Source organism: Capsicum annuum, chromosome 10 (genome assembly GCF_002878395.1).
Source record: "Capsicum annuum cultivar UCD-10X-F1 chromosome 10, UCD10Xv1.1, whole genome shotgun sequence".
Lineage (NCBI taxonomy): Eukaryota > Viridiplantae > Streptophyta > Magnoliopsida > Solanales > Solanaceae > Capsicum > Capsicum annuum.
Window position 1 is genome coordinate 125,649,224 of NC_061120.1, and position 8,841 is coordinate 125,658,064.

An 8,841-nucleotide genomic window follows, 5' to 3' on the forward strand; every position below is an offset into this window, starting at 1 on the left:
ATTCAGACTCTACTTTGCCCTGCGATCGCATAACCTTCACTTTCTCAGTTTTACCTGATAGTAAATGCTTGGTTAGCAAGTCCATCTGTGTTTTTAGGTGAGCCATGTCTTGATAATTCTTCTTATCTCTTCTACATTATTCCCCAGTCCTACCCATAAAAACAGTGGGGCTTGCTACCACAGAATCTCTGGTATGCCATACCCGACTCTGTTTGATCATTCTCTCTAGCATTTCTAAAGCCTCTGGGAATGTAAGATTAACAAATGAACCACCAGCAGTATTATCTACAATTGGTTTTGTGACAAAGTTAAGAGCCCTAGACAAAGTCTCTATTAGGTGTATGTCCATCATATTGTGGTTCGGACACTACGTCAACTTCTTTTTGAATCTCTCCCAAGATTCATGCAAGGCTTCAGTTGGGAGCTGTCTAAAGTTACTGATCTAATCCCTCAACTATATCCTCCTGGAAGGTGGAAAGAACCTTTCTAGGAAAGCTCCTTTCAATTGCCTTTAGTTGGTGATATAATCGGGTGCAGCTCATTAAGCCACAATGTTGCCTCCCCAGACAGAGACAATAGAAATAATCTCAAATAGAGAGCATTCTAACCCACTCCTAGGTTATCAAAATATTTACAGATGGTGAAAAAGTTCACCAGATACAAGTTCGGATCATCCCCAGGCAGGCCACCAAACAACCCTTTCAGATTAAAGAGTTGAATCATAGTACTCGTAATGTTGAATTTTGCCCCAAGTGCTAATGGTGGAGGAATAATTGCACCCGTTTCACCTACTCCATCCATTCCATCATCATCATCATTGAGGTTATACTGGACCGGCTGGTGATTTTTCCTTTCTTGGAACGGACGGTTCCTGTTAGCATTACACTGTACTAGTGCAGCTATTTGCTCTGCACGCCTTGGTTTACTAGGGTACAGCAACTCCTCATTTCCCAAATCTTCATCCTTAGGATTTTGATGTCGTACTTGTTGACCGATATTCTGCACATTCACTTAAGCTCTAGCTAAGGTTGCTAACCTGTCAGCCTCCTGCTGGTCTGCCATTCTGCCGATTAGTTGTTGTTTCAGATTAAATGGTAATAATGGTACTCCAAAATTTTTGGTTCTTGGCATACACCACAAAAGTCCTGCAAAAACAAAAACAACAAATAAACATAAAACTAGGAAACTTGACTAACATTCAATTAGCACACACAAACTTTAATTTACAATCGTACTTCCCTGGCAACAGTGCCATTTTTGATAACGCTCAAACTATACCTCTCTTATAAGAATCTAAGCGATCGTTGTCAATATATAACCTAACTAGGTAAAGGTTGAATCCCACAAGGAATAGGGTGTGAATTTGAGTTATCTATGGGTTAATCAACTGATAGTTACCAATTTCCTATGAATGGGGATTTTTGGAAGTGTAAAAAATTATTACTTCTCAATTTAGTGTTTGAAATCTATATGATAAGGAAAACCAGAGTTATGTTCACTATGGGTATTAGGATTTGACAGATCCTAGTAACGGTTCAAGATTCTTGTGGTAGGTAGGAACAGCAGACTACCCTTGTCGAAGTTTTGTCTAAATGTTTCTCAACCTATTTAGACATTTAATCACCTAATTCTCTCGAACTTAGGGAATTTATATTTCATAACAAGATGTTATCCCAAGTTAATTAATCTTTTTACAGCATTAATTATTAAATGGAAGTTTAATGCTTCCAAGTCCCTGTTAATAATTCACTTCTTACTAGGGTTGATTTCTTATCTCAAGTAAATCACTCATAAGCAAAGTCTATTGTTTGCAACCAATAGTCAACATGTAAAATAATGGAATAACCAAGATGTTCCTACCACCGTTAGAATCTTGAACACTTAGTTATGTTACAAACCCAAACCTATAGATCCCACAACTCGGGTTAAGTGAATTTAGCTACTCATAATAAAATAAGCAAGACAACAAGTTGAATTCATACTTAGATAGATGATATTACAGCAAGATGAATAGCAACAAGTGTTTCTCAGATTTGATCCAGTAGAAAATCTCCAAACAATTGTAATAATTTCTCTAAAGAATTAAAGTCAGAAGATAGAGAGAAAAGTTCTCAAAATGTGAGTTTCAGATGTCCAAGATGATGAATGAAAACCCTAACATATGCTTTAAATACTTCAGTCTAATTATGGAAACAAAATCATAGATCATAGTATTTTCTCAGACAGGTAACGACGTGTGTGATAGCTTATCAGGAGTCTGACAGCTTATCAGGAATGTCATCAGCTCCTTTTAACTTTGATAATATCTGCCTTGGGCTGGCGATAAGGATTGATGGCTTATTAGACATGTGACGACTTATTAGAGATGTCGTCACTTCTTCACTTCAAAATCCATTCCCAGTCTAAGCCTGATGGCTTATCACACTTCTAATGGCCTATCACAAATATCGTAACATATTCCAGCTGAAGGCCATTCTTTGTCTAAGCCTAACAGCAACTTTGATAACTTACATAAGGCTGACGACTTATCAAATAAGTTGTCAGCTATTCTTCCTCCTAACTCACTCAGAAATCAACTCTTTGACTCCCATAATTGTTGATTCTCTTGTATATCAACTTTTACTGCAATATCGAAGAGAAAACAATCAAAACTGAAAAAAATTGCTTAAGACTTTGCAATTATTCTCAGTTAAAAGCCTTAAATATGTTAGCATCTGCTCACACATCATAGGTAAGTTCTAGCATCAGTTGCAATAAGGAATATACAACAGTCTTACACACTCATGGCATATGGTCAACTCAATTAGAAGCATTATAGATTCTTGACCCAACAATAAAATGAATTCAAATAAAACCAACAATCACAACAAGAGTCACAACTAGAGCCTAGGAGTTTCAAACATAATGATCCATCACATACTTATGTTATAATGTTATGTGATCCACAAGAACAGTTGCATGCAAGTAAATGACTAATTTTCTCTTAAGACGGTCGTCATCCATCCATCATCAAGAAAAGCACCTAATTATGACTAAATCAAACAAACATCTAACAAGAAACAAAATAAACAAAATAACTAATCCTATCACATAAGTATACTAAGAAGAAGGTCCTATTTTCTTTCAAAACAAGTAGCAAAGTAACCAGCCACCCTACACTTAAGCTAAGCATTGTCCCCAGTGCAAATAACTAGATAAAGAACCTGGCTAGTAGTACTCCTCATCCATATTAAGAGTCATGCCATCTGCATGGAGATCATCATCGGAGCCATTTTCCCTGTATTCATCACATCATCTACGTCATCCACACATAATGAAACTAACTACAATTAAGATGAAGGTGGTGAAGTCACCATCCCACACTTAATTTGTTAGTATAAACTAATTAAGTGTTATTGTCGGGTACTCATACTTCGCTGACATACACTTTTGATATGGTGCACCAACATTAGTCACAATACAATTCACTCACTTCAATTCCACCAATTTTATTTCAATGAAATAATTTTTGAACAAAGTTATGCCTTAGAGCTTCAACATATCAATATACACAAAACACCATCACTTTCACTCGATTTAACCAACGCCATGTTCCATCAAGTTGTAAAATAATGGCCACATAACTAAACTACATTTGGATTTTGAAAGCTTTGAAAAAGCTTGTGGGACAAAAAGTGTGTTGAAGGCACAGTTTTGGGTGAAATAAGAGAGAATTTGGGAATTTAGTTGAAGTTGGAGTAGTTTGTGTCGCCTAATGGATAGCCAATGGTTAAGTTTGTGTTGCAAATCTTAGCACCTAAGGGAACCAGTGTACATATGCTTTATGTTAAGCACCATGTAAATCACCGCCTTACCATAAGTGTGCGTCACCTAAAGTATCGCACAAGTAGACTTAGGCGCCGTATAGGCAGTCGCCAACTTAAAATAGTGAGGGTATGCATTTGGTTATGCGATGCACAAGCTATCACCTACACTAGGGTAGGCGCCGCCTAACTTAATGCACAAGGAGACTTGAGCTCCGTCTAAGATGTAACCTAAGTGAAACAATGGGCTTATGCTATGTTCTAAGCGGCACATAATGCATTGCCTAATTAAGATTAGGCGCTGCACAAGGAATGACATAACTTAGGTAGTATCGACACCCACTCTATCTCTTAATTGAGGTAGTGGGAAAGGTCTATACCACGGGGGCTTCACCCCCGCACCCCCATCTAGGTCGGTGATGGGCTCACGGATTGGGCTATCGGCCTAATCCCTTTTCTACTACCACAAACCTCATTGAAAATCACAAAAAAATAAGTTTCACCTCGAAACTTTTGGGGTCAGATTAACATGATTCGAGGCACAACTCTAATATGAATCATGACTTGAGCCATATCAATTGACCACTCCAACTTACCTGTAATGTTCCCGTTACTCCTAAACTTACCACTATTGGTATGGCTCAATTCCAAACCAAATTTGGTACCAATTACCTCCTTAGTACTTTATGCACCTATACTTAATCAAAAATAACTTAAAATGATTAGAAGGATGGGTTGCATCTCACCAAGCACCGTAGTTTTGGTTGTGGATCGACTCTTATTTTTGTATTTTTATTTAACATGATAAAATAAAAATAAAATCATGAGTTGCCTCCCATGCAGTGCGTGATTTAACATTGTGACATGGCTTGATTATCTTGACTACTCAGACTTCATCAAGATACATCGATGATACCATTTGTACCTCATTTATTGGATTAAGAAAATGTTTTATTCCAAGTCCATCCACTTTGAAGTCACTCACACCCTTACTTGCTAGTTCAACAAAACCATCTATTGTCTCCACAGGAAACCTATCCTTAATCGGTACATCTCGTTCATCTTCATAGAAAACATCAACAATCGAAAAGAAACTTATCTCCTTTTGTTATTTCATGGACTGACATACTTCAAAACTAACTTCTTTCTCGCTGAGCCTAAATTTCAGCTCATTCAGCTATATGTAAACTAACACTCTCCTAGTTGCTAAGAATGGCCTAGATAAAATTATGGGTAATTCAAAGTCCACTTCGCAATCAAGAATTACAAAGTCGATAGGAAATATAAAATCAGCAACTTTTACAAGTACATCATATAGAATCCCAATCGGCCTTTTCACTGATCTATCCACCATCAGAAGCCGCATATTGGTGGACGTAGGATCTCCCAAACCCAATTTCTTAAAAAACACCAATGGTATAAGATTTATTCTTGCCCCAATATCATAAAGGGCCTTTTCAAAATTTAGCGATCCAATCATACATGGGACAGTAAATGCTTCTGGATTATCTTTCTTCTGCATAATAGATCTTATAGAAATAGCACTACAATGATGAAGATTGTCTACCATTTCATAGCTCACAGTCCTTTTCTTCATCAACAGGTCTTTCATAAACTTAACATATCCAGGCATCTGTTCTAGTGCTTCAACTAAGGGCACATTCACTGTCAACTGCTTCAACATAGCCATAAATTTGCTAAACTTGCCATTATCTTCTTTCTTCTTAATCATTGTTGAAATGGAGGTCGTGGACTTATGATTTCAACTGGATCAACTTCTACCTCCTTTCTTATGCCTTGCTCTACATCACTAACATGCTTCGGCTTAGGTGGTTGTTCCACTTCTACACTTTTCTTTTCTGAACCTCCCAACTCTATAGGACCACTAGAGATTCATCAACCATCTCCCTATCTATTTCTAACTCATTAATATAAGATGATGCTCCCATATATGGACTAGATAATATCTTACCACTCCTAGTGGTAATAGCCATACACGATCCTTCAGTCCTCGAATTCTGAACTGTATCACTTGGTAGATTCCCACTCTTTATTTGGTTGAATGCTGCAGATAATTGGCTCATCTACTGCTTTAGTTGTTTAATAGCAGTTGAGTGTGAATTTACTAATTGACTCATGGAAGATATGTCACTCTTCATAGTAGTCACCCCAAAATTGGTCTCCTTAACTCCTTTTAATAGTTTCTCCATCATATCCTCCATGGACATTTTACCTGAACTGGTGGCAGCATTATTATGGCTTCCAAGAGGTACATATAATCCATTCCTATTATTTTTATTCTTCTAATATCCTTGATGGTTCCAACCTCAATTTCCTTGACCACCGGTCCAGAAACCCCCTAGTTATGCAAGTAGTTATCCTCTTCCTCGATGTTTGAGTCAACTCTCTTACCATAGGTCCCTACAGCTTTTACCTTTTCTACATTTCTTGATAGAAAATATTTTATGAGCAGATCTATCTTGGTTTTTATGTGAGCCACATCCTGATCACGGTCTTCGTCTCTCCTATGTTGCTCTACTGATATTACACTAGACCAAGTATTTCTTGCTACCACAGAATCTATAGTATGCCAAGTTCTACTTTTCTTAGTCATTCTTTCTACCATGTCCGCAGCCTCAGTAAAGGTGAGCTCCATAAAAGGTCCTCCAGCAGCATTATCTACTATTGGCTTTGTAAGTGGGTTCAAAGCTCTGTAGAATATTTCCATCAAGTGTTTATCAGTCATCTTATGGTTTGGGCATTAAGTCAACTTCTTTTTAAACCTCGACTAAGTCTCATGTAAAGCTTTATTAGCTAATATCCTAAAGTTGTTGATCTCGTCCCTTAACTATAACACTCTAAAGGGATAAAAGAACCTTTCCAGGAAAGCTCCTTTCAATTGCCTCCAATTTGTTATAGAATCAAAGGTCAGCTCATTCAACCACATAGTTACCTCTCCAGACAAAGACAGTGGAAACAATCTCAAATAAATAGCATTTTTTCCCACTCCAGGATTATCAAACGACTTACAAATATTGATGAAATTCACCAAATTTAGATTTAGATCATCACCAGGTAATCCACCAAAGAGTCATTTCAAATTCAGTAGCTGAATCATATATTGGTGATGTTGAATTTTACCCCAGGAGCTAGTGGCAGTGGAATGATTGCCCATGTAGATCCAACTCCATCGAAATCATCCTCATCTTTGTCAATATCAAACTGCATAGCTTGGCGGTCTAGTCTTCCTCTGAATAGATGATTTTGATTTACAGGTGCAACTACTTCCGTTGTATGCCTCCTATTAGCCGAGTCAATTAAATCATCATTTCCTAGGTTCTCTTCATCTAGATTAGGTACCCGACCTAGGTTATCTATATTCTATTAATTTAATTGGACATTAGCCAAAGTAACTAATCTTTCAGCTTCCTGTTGATTAGTCATTCTTTCAATGAGATAAGGTTCAGGATTAAAAGGTAATAATGGTTCTCCTAAACTTCTGGTTCATGGCATAAACAACAATGAGCCTATATCAAACTAAAACAGCAAATACACGTAAAATTAGGAAACTTGACTAACAATCAATGAACACACATAAACTCAATCGACAATCGTATTCCCCGACAACGGTGCTAAAATTTGATACGCCCAAATTACAACTCTTTTACAAGAGCCTAGCGGTCGTTGTCAAATATATAACCTAACTAGGTTAGGGTTGAATCCCATAGGGAATATGGTGTTAATTAAGTTGTATGCAGATTAGCTGACTTTTAATCTTTTTTTCATAAAACAAAAGGAGGGATTTGATTTAGTTCACAAATTAATGGTTTCAGTTTAACAAGATAAAATATGTGTAGTAGTATTCAAATTTAGTGAAATAGCAAGCTAGGGTTATGTCCATCTTGTAGTTTTCAATACTTTCTAACTATGCGTTTTACTAATTCATACATGTATTATGCTTATAGAGAAATATATTGTATTTAATAACATAATCCTAGTTTTCTCAACCATCAAGGATTAATTCACTTTAGTTCTCTCGAATCAAAAGTGTTTACAAAAACAATATGAAATCTCCAAGTAATTAATCCTATTAAGGAATTAACATATAAAATAGGGGTTGAAAATCCTATTTCTTGTCACTACTCTCTTTTTTGAACCTCAACCTTTCTATTGAACAAATTGAGTTTTAAGGCACATCCTCTATGTTTGCAACCACGAGAATTCAAGATAAATGAAGAGAGTATGATATAAGCAAATCAATACATGATGAATTCAAAAACCCAAAGTAATAGATTGTATGTTACAAGGCTTCCATAACCCTAACTAATAACTTAGCTACTCGTGAATAAAATGTGAATCACAATAGAAATATTCAGCATACCAAAAAGTAAATACAATCTTAGCAGAGAAGATGAAGTAGAGTTTCTCCCTTGGTGCTAAGCTGCCACTCTACAAATCAAAAAGATACAGAATAATGAATAATCTGTGACTTTTCAGCATCAAGTAGTTTGAATAACTTTTCCCTTATAATTTCCTTCTAAGTCCCTAGACTAACTCTAAATGACAAATCAATCTTGGACATAGTTTTTAGGCACCACATTTGGTCCAGACTGCTACTCTCTCTTGTGTTATATTCCATCCACATTCAATAGTCCCATTATGTCTCCATCAACCTTATTAATACCTGAAATCATGATAATCACATCGGTTATCTCAATTATATAGAAGAAGAGTAAAAACATAAGAAACTAGGCACTTTGTTCTCCAAACTTAGCTAAAATATGGATAAGTGATGGTGCTTAGGCGTATATATACACCCAAGATCACCTATGTGAGGTGATGACTCTTTTTTCATTAGCCTATCTTTCTTTGGAACAACAATACTCGAGTTAATTCAATTAAGATTGATCGAGTTAGCATTATTGTTGTTGTTCTTGAGAAGACACTACTTTAGAGAGACCTATTTCCCATTATGGGATTCCTCATTTGGGATTTGTAAGAGACCATCTAAAGTAGTGAAATCTTATTCATGGCTTGT